At 37.0% G+C, this 21,760-nt stretch overlaps 1 protein-coding gene and 1 non-coding gene across 10 annotated transcripts in view; both read left to right on the top strand.

The window, feature by feature from the left end:
* Positions 1-21,760, top strand: part of ROBO1 (roundabout guidance receptor 1) — a 1,191,004-nt gene that overhangs the window by 857,010 nt on the left and 312,234 nt on the right. The gene's annotated exons all lie outside the window — the stretch shown is intronic.
* Positions 15,439-15,542, top strand: LOC122910983. Its single transcript, XR_006385332.1, has one exon. It is a non-coding gene; the product is annotated as a U6 spliceosomal RNA (small nuclear RNA).

The following is a 21,760-nucleotide window of genomic DNA, read 5'->3' as shown; positions in this document are numbered from 1 at the left end:
GTGGAGAAGGATATATAGGAAACTAGTAGAGATAGCAAGTCAGGGGCAGAGATGGAGAGGGGGAAACACAGAAAGAAAAGTACAGGAGGACACAGAGGGAAACACATCCAGAGTAACACAGGGAGAAACTCAGACAGAGGGACAGAGACAGAGAGAGAGAGAGAGGGGAAAGAGGGGACAAGGGAGGGGGGAGCAAGACAGACAAAGAGAAAATGTGAGAGAAATGCAGACGGAAGAGAGGTAGAGTATGTGTTGGGGGTTGTAGTTATGGTAAGGATTAAATTTAAAAGAGTACAGAAATATACATTATTAGCCTGGATGGAGAAGGAAAACCGTGTTTACTATGTATTAATATTTACAGATAGTGGGATATTAAGCAAAGAACAGGATACTCAAAACTTTATCAATCTTCATAACACCACTTATCAAGAAAAGTAATACATGAACTATATCTTAGGTGTTTTTATGTAAATTCATGGAAGTCTGTATTTACTTAGCATAATCCAAATGTAAATTACTGTATCTATAGCTAATTTTACTTTACATTTTCTAGAATGAAAATTTAGAACTCTGGAATTTACTAAAATGAATAGAACCATGCTGGAAGGGTCATTTGGAAGTCATTTAATCTGTTCCTCTAACTTTTAGTTTAAATTATCTAAAGATCATTTGTTGTATTAAACTCGGTTCAGAGCCAAAGATTATATAGCCTCCATCATCAGTACCCCTCACACGCTTCAGCATATGTTAACACAAAGTTATTACTTTCATTTACTTAAATCCTATGCTATGGAAGTCTTTCTTTCATTTTATAGGCTAAGTGATAATAGAAAAGCCATTTTTTTTAGGTTTCTGAGTATAAAACAGTTTCTAATCTTAGTCTCTTACTTAGTATTTCCGAAGTGGAAACTGTAGCTTCAGTAACATTTTAAGTCATATTTAACCTAAGGTCTAAATGGAAGTTTTAATAGCGCCTATGACATTTTACACTTGTCAAGAGAAATAAAAGTTTATGACCAAATTATTTAGTATGCCTGAATGGGGACGTAATCTTACCCAGTAAAGGATGGAGTAGAGCTTGGAAGAAAAGCCAGAAAGTTAAAAAGAAAATGCAGAAGGACATCCCTTCCCCCCAAGGATTTATATCCTTTCTCAATCTCTTCCTCTCCATCACCCTGTATTTCTTCTCCACATAGTACTCTACTTTATCTAGATTGAGTCACATTAAGTTACCATTTTATCAGATTCTTATCTCTGTCAGACACCAGAAAATGGATTAGGAGTCTGTGTTTGCCGTGGAAGGATGCTGAGAGCATTTTGATCACATAACTCAGCGCCTATCCTAGCTTACTCAAGTGACTTCCTCTACTTCTAAAACAAGAGCATAGGACAGGTTGTAACCTTGTTGAATCATACTTAAGGGAATTCTTGGAAAATATGATTCTCGTGTATTTTCCTTTGGGACCACCTCAGGAAAGAAAGTAGCAAAGAGCCAAAATTCCACAGGAGAGTAGAAAATATTTTTGTGGTCAGTGGATTGAGAACATGTTGACAGCTGCCTTTAACTCCTGTCTTCTCATCTTTTGCCTAAATCACCAAAAACTGAAACCTTGAAGAAACTCAGAATTCTGTGGTCATATTCTGTACCACCGGGAGGCAAGAAAATCAATTCCTTAACAGTTTTCTTTACTTTCTTTCCTTCTCTCTCTCCCTTCCTTCAACTAATTACCACTAAAATCTCTGTTCTTTCTGAACTATATTGGTTATAATTCTTGAAGTCTCCCTCAAAATTTCAATCATCAACCCCAGATGAATAACCATACATTTCTTAGGATCTATTCCAAGAAAACTTTGTGTTGTTTGAAAGTAAAGGGTTCTCTTTACCCTGTACAATGGTTTTTATCTATAGAGTACACTCTGGACATTCTTTATAGTTACAAATAGAATTTATATGTTTGTAATTTGTATATATGTATACACATATGTATTTTGTTTATAGATATCTACTCGTACCTATAAAATTTGTGCAGAATTAGTGACAACTAATTCTGTCATTAATTGTGTTCTCAACAAAGTCAAGGCAAGTTCATTTAACATAACTGTGACCTTGGTGAGTTTACTTAAGCTTTCTATGCTTCAGTTCCCTCACCTGTAAAAGGGGGGATATATATTCTACTTACCTTAGGGAAGTTTGAGGAGGATTAAATAAGTTGATACATACGAAGTTCTTAGAAGTGTGGCTGACAAAGCAGTATATACATGGTGACTGTTGTATCATGAGCTATTCACTATGGTAGGCACATTGATGGATAGGGGTATTCCTTCCTTTTCTATGGTTCCAAAGAGTGTCTCTCTTCATTGCAGGTAAGTGAAGGCTGACAAACTAATGCCATATATGTTTACATTCAGAATGAGCTTTCCTTTCCCAGTGTCAGCCATCCTGTCATACATAAATATACTTAAAATCCCTATAAATACTGGTGAAAGGATGTATCGTCTTCATATATAAGTGCATGGTATGTCTTTTTTTTTTTTTTAAAGATTTTTTAAAAAATTTATTTGACACAGAGAGATCACAAGTAGGCAGAGAGGCAGGCAGAGAGAGAGAGAGAGAGGAGGAAGCAGGCTCCCTGTTGAGCAGAGAGCCCGATGTGGGTCTCGATCCCAGGACCCTGAGATCATGACCCGAGCCAAAGGCAGTGGCTTAACCCACTGAGCCACCCAGGCACCCCATAGTATGGCTTTTATGACAAATATATTTTTGAGGGTTTATAATATAGTTATTACCATTGGCATGGTGAGCATTTAAATATTTCATTGTGGCTTTTCTCAAAATGCGTTCCAGCTCAGCAAGTTAAGCCTCTGCCTTCGGCTCAGGTCATAATCTTAGGGTCCTGGGATCGAGGCCCGCATCAGGGGCTCTGCACAGCGGGGAGCCTGCTTCTCCCTCTCCCTCTGCCTGCCTCTGCCTATTTGTGATCTCTCTCTCTCTGTCAAATAAATAAATAAAATATTTTTTTTAAAAATATATGTTCCAGTGAAGTATTTCTGTATGCTGTTAAAAAATAATTTGTACATTAAGTCTTTAAACAGACTTTTCCATGTATCTCTTTTCCATAAGACTGTAGAGGTTTTAAAATATTAATGAATTCTATGAAGCGGGGAATCTACGTTACTACAATTCCCGCGTTTATATGGAATGCCAAAATATTTTTTTCAGAAAGCAAATTGTTTTTTCAGAATGCAGTTTTGGTAAAAATTAGTTTTGGCGTCCTGTGGGTGGACATATAATTACAAAAGTGTCTGTGTATCTCCTGTTCAGGGTTGTGGTCACTTATCTACACGGTTTCTTTGTTTCAAGAACATAAGAGTAAAGAATATGATATACTGTTCTATTTCTATTTTTTTTTTCTTCCAGGAATGTTTTCTTCTGCATCAGTATGTTGAAGGCTCTAACAGGGGTCCAGTCAATCTTCCAAGCAATTCAAATATGGTGCTTTCCCAAAACTTTGCAAAGTGGTGCTTAGCACCATGTGTGGCCTTAGCCTTCTCTTTCACTAATTTACTATTACTGTTAATAGTCTTGACCTCAGCTCTCTAAACTTTGTTTTGTGTAATGGATATAATTTACCTCTTGCAAGCATTTGACACAACAGACCTCCTTTGCAAAATGTTCGCTTTCCCAGAATTTCATGGCACCCAGCTAGATCCACATTAGATCCTACTGCATGTAACCAAAGTTGGGCAGTTTAATAGACTGGTTTTAATTTGATTCTGGAGGAAGGCTGTACAGTAAAAGTATGATAGCTTCAAAGGGCATCAAGAGTCCAGCTTCCTCCTATTTTGCTGTTCTGCCAGCCTTAGTATGTGGTTTTCTTCCTGGTGGTTACAACGTGTTAGTTGTACCTATCAATATCATCTTTCTGTGCTGTACTAGATGGAGAAGTATAAATGTCAGCAGCTCCCGTCCCCCTTTTAAAAACAAAACAAAACAAAACAAAAACCAGGACAACAATAAATTTCTGGAACTCTCACTGGGTAGAATTCTATTACATTACCTTGGCTAGAACTATGTCACATGGCCAGCTGTAGTTGCAAAAATGTGTCGTGTTAAAAAACAAAACTCAGGGGAGTAAATGTGAAGATCTAATTGACTATACTAAGTGATTCATGAATCAGGAAGCATCCCACATGGCAAGTAGAGAGATGCCCCTAGGAGTTGTAACAACAAATGGAAGATTTTTATAGGAAGGAGGGTGGGGCCAATAGTTATCAGCAAAAGTAAAGGAAGGATTGTTTCTGGCAAGGTCACCTTTCATTAAGGAAAGTGTTAGGGGGTCTCATCATATACATTACCTCATCTTCCCTTGAGGAATAGAGCAGATCCCTGTACAAGATTACGTCATTGGTGCTAACCAGAAAATTTCAGGTTTATTGGCTTAGATTTCCATTCCTGGAGAGGTTGAAACTGCAGCTGAATCTTGGTTTGCTATCCTGGGGGCAAGTGACTGCACCTTGAAGACCATAGTTTCCTTTGTAGCAAGGAGAGATGTTTTTAACCAACCCATTTCTTCCCCAAACAAAATTTGGTATTTGTGGAAAAGAAGAACAGAGAACAGATGTTTAGTAGGCAACTAGCAAGGTCCACTACCTACGTGCTATTGATTTTCTTTTTATTTGTCTGGTTGGGTCTTGGCTTATCGCTGAAATGTTCAAGTTCCTGGAGGAACTTTTTTTTCTGTTCTTTTTTTTTTTTTCACTCTGTGGCTTACCCTGGATGACCACACCTACCTCTTTGGATTCAGGAAGAACTATTGTCCAGATTTACTCCCTGTTCTCTTTATCTCTGGACTGGATCTCTACACCCAGCTCCATTCAGAGGTCCCGGTAGTACCTCAGCTCAAATGTCCAATATGAGACTGACCATCTTCCTTTCCATCCCTGCCTTTCCTCTGTTTTTTTCCCAGCTATGAAAAGGCTACCTCCATCCAGCCAGCCTTCCCACCCAGAAAGATGAGATTAATTCTTACTTCCGTTCTTTCCATCTGTTTACATCATTTGATCCTAGGTCTTGCTGATGGTTTGTCCTGAATAGCTTTAAAATATCTTCACTTATCTCCACTCCCCCACTTTTATTCTAATTAGTGTCACCATCAGTTCTCACCTAGATAACTGTAATACTCTTTTGCAAGTGAAAATCTCATCTCTCCCTCTTGATTGCTTACTCACAGATTCTCAGTGCCATTAAAGTTTAAACTGTTTTTTTTTAAAGATTTTATTTATTTGATAGAGAGTCAGAGAGAGAACACATGCACGCTGCATGTGTGCATGAGTGGGGGGAGGGGCAGAAGGAGAGGGAGAAGCAGACTCCCCACTGAGCAGGGAACCCAGCTTGGGGATCTATGCCAGGACCCCAGGATCATGACCTGAGCCCAAAGTGGACACTTAACCAGCTGTACCACCCTGGATCCCCAAGTCTAAACTCTAAAATTACTTGTAAGAATCACTCTTGATCACTCACTCAGAGGTTCTTGAATATCCCTAAAGTCTAAACTCTTGAAAATAATGGGCAGGGATTATGCGATCCTGGCCTTGTGACCTAGAACTCATGTTCTTCTTATTCTATCCCTTTGGTCTGGAAAAATGTGTTTATTGTTTCAGAGCTCAGAAGAGCCATCCTTTACTCTGAGCCTCCTTTTCTGTGTATCCTACCCTTTCTGCTGTCACATCAAGGTTAATCGTACACCTCCCTATATTCCTTTATCATCGTCTGTAACCCCTGTACTATAATTAGATTTTTGGTATTTCTCACTTAATTCTAAAGACTATGTAACTTGTAGTACTTAGTACAGGTCACAGACGGTGTGTAATTACTAAATCTCCATCAGTAAACAATTTTATATAATGATCCCCACCAACCAACAAACAATAATTAGGAAAATCTTTTCCTTACATCCAAAGGTGCTAATGGGCAATTACACAGGTTATCTGTATTTTTTAGCTTGGTGTGTTTTATGCCTCACTCTTTTTCCCCCCCTTCCTATTCAGAAGCTTTGTTCCCTAGAACCAACTCCACTGACGAGTCAAGTCTATGATTATACATCTCAGCTAATTTTTCAGAAAAGTTTCAAGTACAGTATTCATCTATTTAATATCATACTCTGATCATTAGCTCAGACTATGAAGTTTAATATGCTTTAAAAAATGATATTAAGGGCGCCTGGGTGGCTCAGTGGGTTAAGCCGCTGCCTTCGGCTCAGGTCATGATCTCGGGGTCCTGGGATCGAGTCCCACATCGGGCTCTCTGCTCATCAGGGAGCCTGCTTCCCTCTATCTCTCTCTCTGCCTGCCTCTCCGTCTGCTTGTGATCTCTCTCTGTCAAATAAATAAATAAAATCTTTTAAAAAAATGATATTAAGTTTTGGCATTTATACTAAATAGTGGATACTGTACAGGGATATTGAAAAAGAAATGGGTATTTCTACTTCAGTATTTCTACTTCAGTAGAAATGAACATCATTTTTTCCCCTACATTGTTAGATAAGCTTCATAGAATGAACTATTCATTAACATTTATATTTCAATGTATGTTGTAAAATTTTACTCCATTATAATCTAACACACATAGCTTGAACATCAGTTATGAAACGTGATCACAGAGAATCCTTCCAAAAACTTTAGAATTCAGATTTTTCTCTGCTAATGTTAGATTTAAAAATAATATCGTTGCTATGAAGATTTAATAAGATAATTAAAAAATATAGTTTTCATGTAAATATAAGACATGTTAAATATTTTAAAATTTTAGAACATTCTTTCTTCTTTTTCTTACAACAAGACGTAAAGCCTAGATTGTAGAAGGACACAGTCCTCTACGTTACTACTTCTTTTGACTGACTCAGTTATGCGGACCATTTTCTAAGCCGTAACAGTGCTACTAAGGGGTGGATAAAAAGAGTGCTAATTTAAGTGAAATGGTTTCAATTTAATTAATTAATTAACCCATTTTCTTAAGATATAATGGACATATAAAATTTTACTACTTTTAGGTATACACATAATGATTTGATACATGTCTATATTGCAAAATATTTACCACAATAAGCTTAGCTTGCGTCTTTCACTGCATATAATTATTATTTTTTCTTGTGATTTAAAAAAAAAACAACATTTTATTTATTTCAGAGAGATAAAGAGAGCACAAGCAGGTGGAGAGGCAGAGAGAGAGGGAGAAGCAGCCTGACCCAAAGGTGGATACTTAACCCACTGAGCCACCCAGGTGCCCCACTTATGATGAGGACTTTAAAGATCTACTCCCTTAGCAACTTTCAAATATGCAATACAGTGTTGGTCACTATAGTCATCATGCTGTACTTTAGGTTCTTAGGACTGACTTATCTAATAACTGGAGGTTTATAGTTTTTGACCAGCTTCTTCTAATTTCCCCCACCCCTCTGCCCTCATCCCGCTTCTAGTACCCCTTAATCCGTTCCCTATATCTGTGAGTTTGGTTGGTCTTTCTCTGTCTGATCTATTTCACTTAACATAATGCCCTCAGGATCTATCCATGATGTTGCATATGACAGGATTTCCCTCCATTTTATGGCTGAATAATATTCTATTGCCTTTGCGTAGAAATACACACACACGGGACGCCTGGGTGGCTCAGTTGGTTGGACGACTGCCTTCGGCTCAGGGCGTGATCCTGGAGTCCCGGGATCGAGTCCCACATCGGGCTCCCAGCTCCATGGGGAGTCTGCTTCGCTCTCTGACCTTCTCCTCGCTCATGCTCTCTCTCACTGTCTCTCTCTCTCAAATAAATAAAAAAAAAAAAAAAAAAAAAAGAAATACACACACACACTGTATTTATTTTATTTGTTCATTCATAGCTTGTTTTCATGTCTTGGCTGTTGTAAATAATGCTGGAGTGAACATAGGAGTGCAGATATCTTTTTGAGGTAGCAATTTCGTTTCCTTTAAAAATACCTGGAATTTGAATTGCTGTTGTTTTATTTTTACTTTTTTGAGAAACCTCCATACTGTTTTCCATAGGGGCTGCACTAAAGTGGTTCCAGTTTTAAAAGGATTTTTGCTGAAGTCAGAAAGTGTACACACACGGTCAAACTCACACACACATCCAAATTGAGGAAATATTTTTATATGCTACTATGGATTCAGCTAAAGTTTTTTTTTAATGTTTTGAAAAAAAATGCCAGATTCAAGTCTTCTTTAGATTCTTAAAAATAGGGTTGAGGCATATGATTTATTCATGAAATTTTGGCTAGGAAAAATATGAACAAAGAAACCCTCTTCCTCTATTCTTGCCCTGAAATGCTACAGTTACTGTGTTAATTAGCTCTATGTTATTGTGGGTTATTTTTTCTTATAAATAATTTATACTTCAGTTTGCCTTCATCCTTCAAAATGGCAATGCATGAAATTGATTTGGTAGAATTGTACCTTTGATTAATATTTAATTTGAAATTATTTTACAGATTCAAGTTTAGATATAACTATGTCACATTTTAAGATGCTAAGTGTACATTAGAAAGCTTGAGTATACATGTCTTCATAATCACTCCCTATTTTATTATTTCAAGCATCATTTCCTCAGTTTACAAAATAACATATTTTATAATGTATAAATAGAATTTCTTTTTTTTTTTTTTTGGCTTAGTAACAGAGTTGATTAAATTAAAAATCACCCCCCTCACCTTCCTATACTATGAAATACATACCATGTAGCTGTTGTAAATATTTACCAGTTTGAAAATATAAGTGACTAAAACCCCAGAAAACAGGTCAAGTCCCTGCCTCATGGGACCGTTTCTATCATTCTTACATCGGAGGACCCTGGGCAGTCAGTTCACGTTGAACAGTACTGAGTTCCTGATGCTCATGCAGGTGAAGGGGCCAAGGACCAAGAAGAGCATGTCTCTCAGACAACTTGAGTTGAGGAGCAGAAGACATGGCTTGAAAGAGGATTAATTTCTTCTAGAACAAGCGGTTCTGTCTTATCTCCTATTTCCAATCCCATTATCTTTTCTCCCTTTAATAGGCTTTTGATTTGGTACAAAGGAGGGGGCCACTTTAGAATAGAGTTAAACATGTCTCCCAGAGCTTACTCTCTTAATCAGCTCGGAGAGTTGGTTATCAATGGACTCAATGGTTATCAGACTCCTTAAGTACTCCGTCCATTGATAACCCTACAGTGCTGTGTACACCATCTGGGAAAAGGGGATCCTAATCCAGTCCTTTTCCATTTTAGCCATAAATGACGTGGAAAAAACCCAAACAAAGAAACAAACAAAAAACAAGCCAGGGATAGAATCATGTGACTAATGATAGATACTTGTTGACCACTGATTTCCCCTCTTGATCTGAGTGCTGCATGAGGATGAGGAGCTCGTCACTATCACTGCTGATCTAAAACCGTGCCTAGCAAGTCTCTGAAATGTCTGCTGAATGAGTGCTATGTAAGTTTAATGCTTGAAATTGATTTTCTGGGACTTGCCTAAGGACTTGATGGTACCTTCTAACCTCTGTGACTTAATTTTCTTATCTATGAATACAATGCTATTTGCTATCTTACATAATAATTGCATAATTGGTTAACTATTGGAAAGTAATTTGGATGGGTCAGAGATAGGCATTGTACCTAGATAGAAGGGGGTTATCTTTATTAACTAATCAATGATGTTTTCAGAACTTCTGACATTTCTTATGCTTTTGCAAAGCTGTACAACCTTAGTATCTGAAAGAAAGAAATAGAGGAGAGAAGGAGAGGAAGAGGAAGGAGAGGGAGAGGGTTTTAAATTTCATTTGCTCTGATGACCATTTCTATGAAACTTTCTTCAAAATTATGCTTTTTCTTGAAATTTTGTGTTTTGTTTTTTTTTTTTTAATTGACATTCTTCAGTTTTTTTTAGCCTGGACACACAGATTTGTGTGGCTAGGGCGAACTAGTGAGTAAGGGTAGGGCATTGTCATATTTGACAGGAATGGTAAGCCCATTTTCAGAAGGGACATTTCTTTCAGAAGGGGCGCACTTGGAGGAGTGTGCGACTCTTGATGTTGGGGTTGTGAGTATGATCCCCACGTTGGGTGTAGATATTACTTAAAAATAAAATCTCAAAAAAAAAAAAAAAAAAAGGAAGAAGATGCTTTCTTCTGTTTCCCCCGACATTTCTGCTTGGTGATATGAAGGTGGAAGAAATGTTTCTGTCAGGGATGTTATTTGGTCTTTATTTCTAAAGGCCAGCTTTGGCCTTAGTTTGTTTTTGTTGTTGTTTTTAAAGATTTTATTTATTTATTTGACAGACAGAGATCGCAAGTAGGCAGAGAGGCAGGCAGAGAGAGAGGAGGAGGAAGCAGGCTCCTGCTGAGCAGAGAGCCCCATGCAGGGCTCCATCCCAGGACCCTGAGATCATGACCTGAGCTGAAGGCAACAGCTTAACTCACTGAGCCACCCCGGCACCCTGGCCTTAGTTTTAGATTATATTCTCACAGCATTTCTTCTGTTGACTAGCTTTTTGTGCCTTTAATTCTATGGAAATCTAGTCAGTCTTTTACATATTTAATTCATTAGATGGCTAAAACTCTTTTCTGCTTTTGTCTAGGCGCTGTGTCTTCCCTTTCTGTAATAGTTGTTTGGCAGATTTGACTGTTTATGCCAGATGTTGTTCCTTGTTAAAAAGTGTGCAAGTGAACTGTCCCAAATTTTTCATGTAAACACGCCCGTTCCTATTCTGCCACTGATAACCTTTTTCTTTTTATACTTATGTCCAGAAAATTCTGACTTTTTCAAAAGGGGACTTATTTTGAGAACAAAATCCTATTATTTTAGAGACATTCCATTTGGGACATTTATTATACTACAGAGAATCTCTCATTTCAAAATGACCCGTATTTCACTTAATGTTTACAGAAACTGTTCATTTATCTGACATAAGGGGCTAATCAAACTCCTTAAGTACATTCCTGGCTGTTTGGAAGCTTTTTAAGCACCATAGAGAGAGTACTTAGCATTGGAAATTGTGTTTATGTATATGGAATATCGCCACTGAAATTCTGAACAGACCCAGAGGAAGAAGAATATTGAATTTTAATATTCAAGTTAACATTACTTATTTATACTTTATATTTAACTTAGTAGGATAAATTGGCCCTTAGTAAAACTATATTATAGAATATAATCTGTTTGTTTTTTAATTTGAGGAAGAAGTTGAGGTGGAAGGCCATGTTAATTACATTAATAAGCAGTACTTCTGAGTATGCGTTATGTGCCCAACACTGATTTACATTTATTAATTTACTTAATCCTCACAAAAAATGAAGTAAGTATTGTTATTACCCTTATTTTTTTAGATGAATTCAAAGCTCAGGTAGTTTAAATAACTTTGCCCATGCTCATAATCCTTATGCTATTTTGCTTCTCCCACTTAATGAGACTTCCTAATCATGAGAAAGTCTTATTCATGAATGTGAAACTTAAGACAAATACATTTTCTATACGAAGCAATTACCTTCTCATGTAATAACGCCAAAGCATGATATATATTTACTTCCTTTGGTAAAATAACTGTTCATGGGACAGTCACTAGGTTCTAAAATGTACCATTTTCCATTTATATTTTTCTATTTGTTTTTGTAATCTTTATTCTATTTGTTTTTGTAATCTCTGTAGACAAGAACCAGTAAAATGTTAAGTTTTACATGCAAATCCTTTTCACACATGAAATTCTTACATTTTTATTCTGCCACAGTCCGTTGGTTTAATAGCTATACATTTTGCATTCAAGATTAAGCTGTGGCTTTGATATCTATGCATTATTCATAATCTAAACTATTCTAAGATTAGTGTATTTAAAAATCTGCTCCCCAAATAAAACCCCAAGTAAAATGAGGAGGTAACTTGGTAGTTGGTTAGTGTTCTTTATTTTTGTCTTTAATATTTTTAATCTTTTTTTTTTTTTTTTAAGATTTTATTTATTTGACAGAGAGAGATCACAAGTAGGCAGAGAGGCAGGCAGAGAGAGAGAGGAGGAAGCAGGCTCCCTGCTGAGCAGAGAGCCTGATGCGGGGCTCGATCCCAGGACCCTGACATCATGACCTGAGCTGAAGGCAGCGGCTTAACCCACTGAGCCACCCAGGCGCCCCTGTCTTTAATATTTTTAAATAAGGTTAAGAAATTTAACCCAAACCTTCCCCAATTTATTGTGATATATAAAGAAAGTGACTTCATCAGTTAGAGAATGACAAATACCGCATGATTTCACTCATTTGTGGAATTTAAGAAAGAAAACAGATGAAAACAAAAAACAAAAACAAACAAACAAACAAACAAAAAAACAGATGAAGAGAAAGAGACAGGGAGGCAAACCAGAAACCAGACTCTTACCTATAGAGAAAAAACTGAGGGTGGCTGGAAGGGAGGTGGGCAGAGAGGGATGGCTTAAATGGCAGATGGGTATTAAGGAGGACACTTGTGATGAGCACTGTGTATTATAGGTAATTGATGAATCACTAAACTTGGCTCCTGAAATTAATATTACACTGTATGTTAACTAACTGAAATTTAAACAAAAACTTGCAAAAAAAAAAAAAAGATACAGTGACTTTGAGTAAGGAAACCATTCCTAATATGACCCCTTAAGAGAACATGTCTGGTATGTCCAGGAGAGATCGATAGGTGAAATCTTCTGACATGGCATAGGTAATCTTTTAAAGCCTAGATATTGACAAGGCAATCCGCTAAGTAAACAGCTGGGAAACAGTAAAGTTTGAGTTGGCTTACCTTGTGTTACATTGTGAACACATACTGCTTCCCTTTCTCTTGTATTGATGCGATTGTTCTCGTGATGTGTTCAGCTTTCTGTTAGGGTCTCTTACTTTGATTCTACTCAATTTATGCTTAATCATGTTGTTTTATGTTTTTGAAGTCAACATGTAATTCTTCAACTTAAAAAATGGGACTTTCTTACCTCTGGCTAATAAGCTTCAATGATGTGAAAGTCCCAGTATTTCAGTCTGACCTTGCATTACCTGACCCAGGAAATGTGTGCATCTCCCTGTTTGGAGGATGCACAAAAGCTCACTTCTGAGGACTCACATGGGGCTGCTTGAAGGTGACCATGATCTCCTGAGGTCAGGTATAATAGCCATCGAGAAAACCAAACACAAATTGATAGCACTGAATGACATAAATTTTGTGTCAGAGGGCAGTGGTCATAGTTTTCTTTGATGTGATAGTTTCAGAGATAACATGTTGCCAGTGTATCATTGACCTTTTCACTGAAATGGGGAAAGTGTTTGTAAGTATATGAAGAATCATGTCAACGTGTTAATGTTCCTCTGCTCCCGAAAGAACCAGAAGAAATGGTGAGTACATTAGTTGCAGAAGCATGTGGTGGAAAATTAGGTCTACACCCCCAAATTAGAACAATTGCCAAATATCTTCTGTTTTCATATCTGAATGTTTACGGGTAGAAAGCTCAGGATCCCTGAAAATTCTTTTTTACCTCAGGTTTCCTAAAAGTATGAAGGATGCATAGGTATATTGTACCCAACTTCACAGGTATACTCTCTGGCATCTGAGAAGACAAATGAAAAAATGAAAATCAGCTGTCTGAACTTGTAAAGTTCAAGAAATAAGTTGGGGTCTAATGGAGCCGATGTTTTATTTCTTTTGGCTGCCCTACCACAGACTACCTGGTGATTTTTTTTTTTTTAATACCCTGAAGAGTAAGTAGACACTCAATTAAGAAAGTCTGCTGCAAATTTACATGAAGCAAAACCCAGATATTGTCAAATAAGGGATAATGGTTGATCTTTAATTGTTAAAGGCATCAAATTTATAGATAATTTTAGTTCTCTAAATTGAACCCTATTTAATAACCAAGAAGTTACCATATTTTCCATGCTAGAACTTTTTCTGGTTAATAACTTTTCCAAGCTGTTCTTCCGTCATGAAACCCATGAGTTTCACACATTTCTCTCATCACTTTTAATGTTCTGCCTCATTTATGGACCATAGGCATTCCAAAATATTATATATCTCTCTTTGCAAAATGAGGTTTTCACTGATATCTTTTCCATTTATAGATGTAAATGTCATTAACATAATTTAACCTTATATCATAGGAGAAGGAATAAATTAGAATTATTTTATAACATTTTTCTGTTAATGGTTATCATATATATGTGTTCTTTTCATTGATGTGTAAAAATCTGCTACCAACAGACTTTGGTGCTCACAATGTGATGCTTTAATATTTAATTTATTATCATGTATTACTCAACATCAGTTAATGTGTGCTGAAAGCCCATGGGCAGAATAGAACTGTGCTGTGTACCTAAAGAAATATAACCATCACAGAACAATTCTAGACTCTGTCTTGTGGTAGCTTCTGCTCCTTAACAACATTAGTAAGAACTCACATAGGAAAGCATATAAAGAAGGGAGATATTTTTTGAATGGAAGCTAAGAGTTGGGGTTGGGAAAAAAACAAAACAAAACCAGTTACTTCCTTTTTGCTTGCTTTCTTGTTTGGATTCTTTGAATTAGAATTGTTAATGGGCCAGATGAATCAGATGAATCCATTTAAGGGGAATCCTTCAAAGCTGAGTGAATGATATGTCCCCAGAGAAATTATCTTACCGGGACATGATCTGAGTTTATGCCAAAGGCCTGCTTAAAGGTTCAGGATGACTAAGGGTTTCTTCAGACTGGAGTTTTAACAGACATTGCTTAAATATGTTTGCTTTTTTTACTTTATTGTAGCTGAAGAATGATGGTGGAAATTCAGATTTTATAAAGTTAATCACATTTCTAGGCATAAAGCGAATCAACTGACCACCCTCAACAAATCATATTTATATTCAATATGACATGAAAGGCAAAATAAACCTCCTAAATTTGTGTAATTTAGCTTAATCTTTTCTTACTTGAGACCTACTATTTTTCTAAGAGGTAATACCTTTAATTCCTTTTAAAAGAGAAATTCTGACTGTGGACATTATCATTTATGATTGAGATATGAACATTTAATGATGCAGCTTCAGAACTCAAGACGAACATTTTCAATGTCAGATTTTTTAACTGGTTTGCGAATGCTTAAACATTCTACTCGAGGTATACTTATATAATAAAGTTCACAGTGGAGGCTTTCTTGTGCTGCCTAGTTCAAGGAAGGGCGATGTAAATAAACTTTGATTTGTACATCTTTCTTCTTTTTCTTCTTCTTTTTTTTTTTCTTAAAAAGAGAATACCTGAACCCATCCAGTAATGAATATTCAGGCTCTGAATAATCTGGACAATGACTCCTGGAAACTACACTATTTAACTAGACTGGAAATTGTGGTGCCAGTTGTTAAAATCCCATACCCCTTCATAGTCACAACTGTTACAAGACTGATACTCCGGGTATTTAGATACAGGCACTTTGGCAGTGCATGTATTAAAATTGGAATGATACAGAAAAGATAAGTATAGCCCCTGCCTAAGGATGACAACACAAATTCATGAAATGTTCTGTATATTACTCTTCTCTGGTATCTGTGGGTGGGGAGACAGATTCTGTAAGTGAAGTGACCCACCCAATTCAACATCCATTCCCAATTCCTCCTTCAAAAACAAAAAGAAAAGAGAGGGAGAGAGAATGACATTAGATAAACTATATTATAGACCCCATTCTACGGTTTTTTCATTTAGAACAGTTCACTTTGGCAAAAGAATGATCTGAATATATTCCCATGTGATGTTCTACAAATTAAGGTTTTCCCACAGACAAATATTTATTTATTTATTTATTTATTTATTTTTAGATTTTATTCATTTGACAGACAGAGACCACAAGTAGGCAGGGAGGCAGGCGGAGAGGCAGGAAGGGAAGCAGGCTCCCCGCTGGGCAAAAAGCCGGATGCGGGGCTCGACCCCAGGACCCTGGGATCACCACCTGAGCCGAGGGCAGCGGCTTTAACCCACTGAGCCATCCAGGCGCCCCTCCATAGACAAATATTTAAAAGCATATTTTGGATATGGTCTAATTTGTACTTTAGTAATTAAACCTCATATCTCATTAAGGGTTATGCTGTAGAAAAACGTCATAAATAAAATAAAGATGTGGGAGGGAAAAGTAACCAGTCTGTATGTAGAAATACTGGAAATATGTTATACCAGATAAAAAACCATACTCATCTGATCTATATTTTTCCTTGTGGTTTTGCTTAGAGATAAGCATGAGGATTATGAAATTAATTTTGAATAGACATTGAATATAAAAATCTTTGAATCTTTGACAGAAGTAGTTTAGAATAAAATCAGAAACACCTAATGCTATTTTTTTTTCTTTTTATCTACCCCAAGTTTTAAGTATTTTTAGAATTGTGAAAATCCTTTAGAAAATTCTTGGCTTTTCTTATTATTTGGCACCTTTATAATTTTGAGTAAGTCTGAATTTAGGCTACTGTCAGTTCTATATTTTTGAGCATTATGTTCCCAGGGGCCCAAAGTGTTAAAGGCCAATTTTGACCTTGTGATGTGATGATAGTCATTTTTTTTTTTTGCTATCATGTGCAATGGTGAGACCCCTATTCTCTGTACCCCTTTTGTCCTTCCAGTTTGTCACTGTTTTGTCTGTTTCAACCACAAACATCTGGTAAAAAAATGAAAAAAGGGAACAGGCTTATTTGTAATTTTTCTGTGTTGATCCTTTAAGAGAAAGTATTTTCAAGTAGAAGAGATGGTCATTATGCACATTTGGTATTTTTTAATAAAAATTGCCATTTTTAAACCCTACATACCTTGTCTTTAAAATGTATTTTCTTCATTTTTACCTAATGTTTTAGTACAGTTTAAATAGGTAACATTAAGGGGATATTGTAAGCCATTGCACCTATTTCCAAGGTTAGTGTTAAAAAACCAAGCAAGTTACATCTAATAAAGATATTGATGCATATTATTGATCTTCTGGTCATTCACTGAGAATTGTAGTAGTGTCAGAGGAACAGTTATAGAGGATGAGTCTAAATAGTATGCCAAATGGACATGGGATACATATGCATATGAAATATGTACTGTTTTTCCATTCAGTCTTAAGCCTCCCCTTTTTTAGTGATTTCATTTATTTTAGGAAGAGAGAAAAAGAAAATGAGGGGCGGAGGGGCAGAGGAGAGGGAGAGGGAGAAGCAGACTCCCTTCTGAGCAGGGAGCCGGACTTGGGGTGGGATCCCAGGACTCCAAGATGATGACCTGAGCCAGAGGCAGACGCTTAACTGACTGAGGCACCCAGGTGCCCCTCAAGCCCCTACTAACATTAAACCTTTCAACAAAACTTATTGCTTTGGGCACCTGGGTGGCTCAGTGGGTTAAGCCTCTGCCTTCGGCTCAGGTCATGATCTCAGAGTCCTGGGATCGAGCCCCACATCGGGCTCCCTGCTCAGCGGGGAGCCTGCTTCCCCCTCTCTCTCTGCTTGCCTCTCTGCCTACTTGTGATCTTGATCTCTCTCTCTCTGTCAAATAAACAAATAAAATTAAAAACAACAACAACTTATTTCTTGCACTGAGTGAAGTGTTATTTGAAAAAAATAATGTAACTTACCTTTAAATGTGCATACGTTTTCTTACATTGTGAACGTTGATGTTAAAAATATTGGGTACAGGGGCGCCTGGGTGGCTCAGTGGGTTAAGCCGCTGCCTTTGGCTCAGGTCATGATCTCAGGGTCCTGGGATCGAGTCCCGCGTCGGGCTCTCTGCTCGGCGGGGAGCCTGCTTCCCTCTCTCTCTCTCTGCCTGCCTCTCCATCTACTTGTGATTTCCCTCTGTCAAATAAATAAATAAAATCTTAAAAAAAAAATTGGGTACATTTCTACACTTAGCATTTTTTTTTTTCAATTTTTGATGCAAGTAGGTTTTATCCTTTGTGTTTTTTGAAGAGTATGAAACTGCTGTTGGAAATTGTCAAGTACAGTGTATGTGTCTGGCTTATTATATAGTCAGTTTGTACAAAATGAAATTTGAAAGTGAATAAATAAGGGACCACGCATTTAAAAATCTCACCCATATGGGAGATTCCATTTTCTTCTGGAATTTGTTTCCTTTGAATTGGTGGTAGTCACTTGTCCTTGTAGAAGAGGAAAATCACACCCTTGTCCTCATACTTTGATTACTGAGTCTTAGTACTCAAGGAATGAATTGTTCTCACCACCCAATTCCAGGCCTGGGGCAGTTAAGTTTCCTTGGTCTTTAGCCTAAGGAAATATGACCCTCTCTAGGAGTACTTCCCATCTGTGCACATAAAAGGGCTCTGTCTTGAACCATTACAATAGCTTTCTGCTTGCCTTTAAGAAAAGTTTTGCAAATCAAGAAAGCTTTTGTGATGTGTTCCTTTAATCTCTATTTGCTTCTCCCTGTTCTTTTTATTTCAAAGTTTAATTAGGAATTCTAGCATTTCACAAGTTGAAAGAAATAAAATATTTGACTAATATAAATCAGAACTCACCAAGGTAAGACTAAATACACTTGCAAATATCAATCTATTATTCCCTCCAATAGGACTGCAATTTATGACTATTTACCGTGGAGGGATTATATTTGAGGCTATTTTTTCTTTCTAGTTAGTAAAACATGAAGCTATGGGATTTTAAATATACTCTGTAGACTGTTTTTATAGCTTTTTTGCATTGTTTTAGATTAAGATCAAATCCTACTGAATTGAGGTCTTAAATATTGATCACTATAGAAAGCAGCTGCTCACTGCCCTGGTGTCCTGCCCATTGCTCACTTGAACCAGCATGTACTGTAAACTTCGCAGGGCCACAACTTTGTGTTTGATTTCTATCTAGCTGAAGGGAGCCCTGCTCTCGCTAAAAGCAGAACTTAGGATCTGATCATCCCATTGCATATGATATTGATTACCTATTAAGCTGATCAGATAAATAAATGCATTTGATACTGGAACCCATTTTTTACTCCGGTTATTCCACAGTAGAAATCCTACGTATCCATCCCCATTTGTTGGCTAACGACTTAGTATTGTAACTGACATAATTCTAAATATACATTTTAATTTTCAAATATAGGTAACTTTTTTCAGCTACAATATTTTAAAAATCTGTGCTGCTTCTCCTATCCTATTTTCTGTCAAGTGTATTCACTAGTGTAACATTTTGATTAGAAAAGGATGAAATTTCTAGCAAAATTGCTTCTAGCAGATTATGTATGTGATCATTTTCAAGGCCAATGAATTTTTTTTTTTAATGCAACCTATGGTTTAATTTATTGTGACATATAGCCCGAACTTCCTATGCTTTTAAAAAACACACCCACACACGCAACTCACTGTTTTCTGCTTACGCTTGGATGCTTTACTAGTTAGCTAAAATTGATGATATTATCACTAATATTTTCCCTTGTACAGGTTTCGAGAACAAGGAAGGAGGTTTAATAAAACAGGGGCTTAGACTGTGCTTAAACACCCTGTCTCCCATGCTAATCTCCTATTTACAATGATCCATTACGAAAATTTAATGGTAGGCAGCATGCAGACCAGAATTAAAGAACATATGGGTACAGTTATCCTAGTTGAAATGGCCAACGTGCCTTGTATTGTGTATGGAAGATAACAGGACAGGTGGTAATCCGTCTTCCCAGAGTGGAGACAGCTGGTATTTTCCGTAAGCTGAAGCAGTCTTTTTCAATGTAGCCTCACCTCGCAGCTGATACGTCGCTTGTTAGTATAATTCAAAACACACACTGATGTTAAAAAGCATTCTGTTTTTCTGTCCACTCTAAAAAGCACCTCATGGGCCAGACCTACATTAAAACAAACAAACCAAAAAAGCCATACATTTTAGTTTTTGAAATCGACAAGTTAAGCTTCAATTTCGTTGTTTTCTAAATGGAAAATAAAGATTATCTTCAGGCTCTCTTGTAAAATATTTTTCCTTTGAACTAGGTAGGAGAACTCTTTTCCCTGTGTTCTATATTCTCCAAAATTACGAAGTTTTCAGGGAAAACAGTTCACAGGATCAGGACATTTTGTTAAAGCCATTTTAAAAAAAAGTTATTTATCTCCTATCATTTCTTATATCATTGAAAGAATTACTGACATATACTGGAAGCTGCTTGGAAATTGTCGTTGAACATATTTGCTTGCTTCCTGTTATTCTGTGTAGAGAAGAAATCAAAGTCTGTTGGATTCCTGGCATATGAGAACCGGGGTTCCGTGTTGCTTCCAGTCCATTTCAGATTCCAATTACCCCTTTCAAATACTGTAAAAATTTTGACAGGGCCTTCAATTGTAATGGCCATATCAATTGATTTAGTCTGTCTCAAAATTCCCCAGAGGGAGGCTCAGGTTAAAGGTCAGGTTACTGGTGCATGACTCTCTTACTCGTTTTAGTAAGATCAGGATCAGCAGTTTCCAGGAGCACACAGGGCATCATTTCGGGGTGTCATTTCAATCTCTCAGTGCAAATACTACAGAGACAGTATAGCTAATTCAGTCTCTATCTATAAAAGAGGTAAGGGGACTCACAAAATAACTGAATGAGATAGGATGGGGGGGTTGGCACATGCATTAAATTCTTGTTTATTAGAAGTGAACGCTCTTTTACTTATTCACTCCATTTCTGTTGAGTAAATTTTGTGGCTGGTGCTCTTGTACATCCGTTTCATTAAAAAAAAAAAAAAAGTAACTACGCACTACAAAAAGACTTCAGAACTACAAACATGAAATCAATACTTGTTTCCCAGAGATTGGATTTCAGAACTTCTCAAAGTAAGGGTTTAATTATCTATTACTTCCTCTAAGTACTTTCGTGCCTGTGGTTCTATGGTTTTTAGTGGCCAACTTCTCCTTCTGTTTACATGGTTTTGTAGTCGTTGGGATTATTTAGTGCAATGACAAAATGAATGATCTCTGACCCAACTTTCTCCCTGGGGTGTGATTCAGGGTGGAAAAGGAGTTCTCAAACTGTAGTGTGTCTCCGATCACTGAGCTTGCTTGTTCAGACCTGGATCTCTGGGTGAGCAGATCTGCCAAGTTAGCAGGGTTGGGGCTGAGCCTGAGAATTTGTATTGGTGGCGAGTTCCCAGGTGTGGCTGATGAAGTGGGGCCAGAGAGGACAGGCTGGGAACGTCTGCTCTGTAAAATACTTTTAAATGTTGCTTTGCTTTCAGCCTCATTCACTTACCATCTTTTCAAACTACCGTCTCTATTGTAATGAAGAAAGTACTCAGAGGAATACCTAGAATGTTTGTTGTAGAATATGAGCAAACCTTTGTAAAAACAGTTGCTTGGTGGATTTGGGAGGGGCATGTAGGGAAAACACGGGCGTTTTATCCCACTTGTCATTTCTCTCTTCTCCTCATTTTTCTCTACCCTAATCCTCTTTTCCTACAATGGAGTTTTCTTCAAGATTTCCTTAATAGTTGACTCTACTCAATTCACTTATGAATTACCTAATGACATTTCATATTCTCATTGATCCCTTCTAGGACTTGAATCAGTCTTGGTATTAGTGGGATTGGAAAGAGTGAAACTTTCTCTTCCTTGGGATTAACTACAAAATTGCCATTCCTTAGGTGAATGTAGCTCTGATTTCAAGTAATCTTTTACTGAGGAGTTAAAAAAAAAAAGCTATAGAAATGTAAAACACACACACACACAGAATCTTATACATACATACACAAATACCTCTTGACATTTGCACATATTATGTATATAAACAATAAATATGTGACACCTTTGAAATATAG

The sequence above is a fragment of the Neovison vison genome, chromosome 6, assembly GCF_020171115.1.
Source record: "Neovison vison isolate M4711 chromosome 6, ASM_NN_V1, whole genome shotgun sequence".
Lineage (NCBI taxonomy): Eukaryota > Metazoa > Chordata > Mammalia > Carnivora > Mustelidae > Neogale > Neogale vison.
The sequence above is the reverse complement of the archived record's forward strand: the minus strand, read 5'-3'. Positions and strand labels throughout refer to the sequence as shown.